This window comes from Vigna unguiculata, chromosome 11, assembly GCF_004118075.2.
Source record: "Vigna unguiculata cultivar IT97K-499-35 chromosome 11, ASM411807v1, whole genome shotgun sequence".
Classification (NCBI taxonomy): Eukaryota; Viridiplantae; Streptophyta; class Magnoliopsida; order Fabales; family Fabaceae; genus Vigna; species Vigna unguiculata.
In genome coordinates, this window is record NC_040289.1 from 21,172,171 (window position 1) to 21,176,231 (window position 4,061).

Below are 4,061 nucleotides of genomic sequence, written 5' to 3' on the forward strand. Positions count from 1 at the left end.
CCGCTCATTTTTAACGTTGGGCTTTTTTTAGGCAGACGTTATTGGGGTGACGTTAAAGGCCTTTTTTGTGTTAGTGAGTTATGGCTTTATATTTTGTTGGTGCGTAAAGTAATGCATGAAAGCATACAGCTTGGTGGTTGAATGCATTTGTTCAGTGCGTTAGTTACTGTTTACGAATCTGTTTGGCTGAAAGTGTGTTGCTTTTAAATTCATTTTTCTCCTTTAAGGAGTGGGGCCCACGAAAATGTGTTCAAATGGGTTTCTCATTCAGTTATGCAGGGGTGCGTGCGTGGAGTGCTTAATTTTTTTATAGCATACGTATAGTATATATAGGTATATATATCTGGTTGGTGATATTGTTAGGCAAATTATTATTTTTTTATCTTTTTGAATTGTCATATAATAGTAAAGGAAATTTAAATTTAAATTTTGAGAATAGTAACAGAAAGATTTTGAGTGAGTGGGGCTTTATAGGGTAAAGGATTAGGGTTTTGGAAAAAGGGAGAGGGAAAGAAACAAGAACAAGGGTGCAAATTAGATTCCAGTGGCTGTGGTAGAGGAGAGAAATATTCCAGAGAAACCCATAGGTAGGGGAAGTTAACTTTATTTTTTGTTTTATTTGAAGCCAATTTTGTTTTCTTCTATTGTTTCTTCTTTGATTGATGTATGAAAATTTGAGGAGTGTGCATGGGTACATTGAATGGTGATGAATGTTGTTATTGTCATTGCTTTCTTTTCTTTTTGATTTTTCCACTCCAAACATAAGTGAGCCTTCACGTAAATACATATGTATGCCATCAATCTTCTTTTATTCATGGCCGTGTGATGTTTTTAGAAAGCATATGTTCTGCAGGTTGTTTTTCTTGGTGCCAGTTTCATTTCGTTTTGTTTATGCATGGGGTTGCTTGGAGAATGTTTACATGGTGTGAGGTTACGTGTTGGTGAGATACGTGAATGAGAAGGACTTGAGAGGCTTGGGTCACATGTCGTTTGGTTCTTTATTTACTCATGTTGCTACAACTTGGTTTCCTTTCTCTTTTCTATCACTTTGTGGAGTGGTATAATGAGTTCCAGTTTTATTTTGGTTGTGCAAAACCTGTGTTTTGCATGCGTATGGGGTTGGCCTCTCTTTGATTATCTTTAAGCGTGGTCTGTTGTGGGTCTGCGGAAGAGGAGTTCATGCATGAAAATGTTAGGATGTTTGTGGCTATCATAGAGAGAGAGGGTTTGTTGTATTGATGTTGTGGTGCAGCCGCATGTGTTTTAATGGGCATTACCTATTTTTTTTGGTGCCTTAGTTAAATAGCATTGCATGCTTTTGGTTTAGTTGCTCTTTCTTTTTCTTTATTTCACGACGTTGCAGGGGTAAGGATGGGTTCATGTGTTAGATTTTCACTTTCTCCCTCTTTTCTATTCTCTTTCTTTGCTTTTATTCTCTCACCTAATGCATGGGTCCACATGTACCCTTACTTCTCTTTCTTAAGTTTAACCGCACATAAAGATAGACCAATTCATATTGCAAAGATTCTTTTTTTTTTTTTATTAGCCATGGGATCCACATGTAAATGTAATTTCTCTTTCTTCTTTGTGTTTTTCTATTTCACGGAAATATGAGTGTAGGGTATGTTTTAGTGATGCGAGGGATGTGGATATTAACTTGTTTCTTCTTTCATTCTTTAAACTTTTGGTTCTCTTTAAATTCTCATATTTTTAGTTCGTGCTTTTCATTTGGTTTTACTAATTATTTTATGTGTTAATGTGATTGTGGGCTATTATGAGATTGGTGGTTTTTCTTGGTTTGTATGGGTTGCATGGTTATGTAGTTTAAGTGGTGGTTTAAGGATAATTATTTGAGTGTGATGTTATACTGTGTTTGAATGAATGTCACTCGTTGGGTTCATTGTATGAATGTATTATTTGACAAGTTGATGGGTTTATGTTATGGTTTATTTCCTATGCATGATGTGATGGTGAGTACTTTGTTGGCAATATGAAATTCTCATGTGTTGCATATTGAGAGTGTGTTGCCTTGCTTGAAAGCTCTTGGTGAAATTTAATGAAGATTTTAGATGAATGTGATGCTATGTTCGGTTTACTATGATTGTTTGAATTTGGGGTTTGTGTGTTCAAACCAAGAATGGAATGTGAGCATAAAGTTTCCGTGTTACTTGAATGCGACATTGAGTATTATTGGACAAGTTTTATTATGAATTTTTTTTATGAATATCATTGTTTATGGTTAGCTTACCCCTATTTGTTTGTTTGTGAGTTTGTTGTATGTGCGATGATCGTATAAAGTGTGTGTTATACGGGAGCAGATGATAATGCAAATGCTTTTGGCATGGAGTAGATCGACGAGAGGCTGGGGTGAACTCGGGAGATTTTGTAATTTATTTAGTTTTTTAAATCAGATACTAAAAATTATTTAATTTTCTTTTATTCGCAAATGTTATTGGGAGTTTTTGACAAAGTGACATTTTGAATTATGTAATTTAAATTAAATTAAAAGTTTTTTTATTAAGTACATTTTCAATGTTAATTCCCTTTCCGCTAAATGTAAAAATTTTCTAACGCTTCGTGACATCCTAAATTTGGGGTGTTACAACCCTCGCCCAAGCTAAACCCTTAGCCTCGCTTAAGCTAGTCCACCTCACCTGAGCGAGCTTAAAACAAGGACTTTTCCATGTTATCTCGCTTAGGCGAGCTCTATTCGCCCGGGCGAGTCACACCTTCGCTCAAAATAACACACACCTCGCCTGGACGAAGATTCAATGAGAAATGCATCAATTCGACATCGTAACTCGCTTTGGCGAGCCACTCTAGTCTAGGCAAGAGTGTCCATAGCTCAGAACTCAAAACTTCTCGCCTGGACAAAAAGTCGCACTCAAAATGATACAAGTTTCCATCGTGACCTCGCTTAGGCGAGCCAATCTCGCCTAAGCGACACAGTATTTCGCCCAAACCCAACCTTGGTCGCCTGAGCGAATTGCTCGAGTCTGACGCATTGATAAGCCATAAATCAAACTAACAACACAAGCAATCTCTCAGATTGAAAACTCCAAAACTACACTTAAAAGAAATAAAGTTCTAGTTTCTTTCCCAACTAGGTTTGAACCCACAACCCTTTAACCATAAAGCAAGTGCACAACCAATTCAACCAAATCATGTTTGTGATACACTCCAATCAGTATAAGCTTACATTACCAATCCCATGCTCATACATATTATCAAAAATTAATAATAAAACCACAACACATAATTGGCATACATAAGACTCGAACCTAAGTCCTCTCACACAATCAAAGTACTCTCAAGCACTTGAGCTAGTACTTTTCCACATCACATCAAACAATAATTAATGTCATAAAGGCTCTTTCTACCCGCATTTATTAATTAATTAATTAATTATTTAATTAATTAATTTGCACAGGTCTTACATTTCCCCACCTTTAAAAGTTTTCGTCCTCGAAAATAGGACTTACCAGCAAAAAGGGTGAGGATAGGACTTCCTCATGAGATCCTCTATCTCCTAAGTCATCTCCTAGGTTGCCTCGTCCTAGAGAACTTTCACAGTTCGAATCTCCTTCCCTCTGAGTTGTTTGACTTGAGAATCTAGAATTCTCATCGGTCCAACTCCCAAAGTCAGATTCTCACGCACCTGGACATCATCCTGCTCCAGCACATGAGTAGGGTCTGCCAAGTACTTCCTCAACTGTGATACATGGAAGACATTGTGCAGGTTTGCCAAGTGAGGTGGCAATGCAATCTCGTATGCCATTGGCCCGATTCGCCTCGTAATCTGATACGGACCAATGAATCGAGGAGTCAACTTCCTCGACTTCAAAGCTCTCCCAATACCTGTTGTAGGTGTAACCCTAAGAAACACGTGGTCACCAGCCTCAAACTCAAGTGGCCTCCTCCTCTTATCTATGTAGAATTTCTACCGACTCTAAGTTGCACGCATCCGATCCTGTATTACCGTTACTTTCTCAGTAGTCTGTTGTAAGAATTCTGGACCAAGTACCACAGACTCTCCATCTTGCTGCCAACACAAAGGTGAC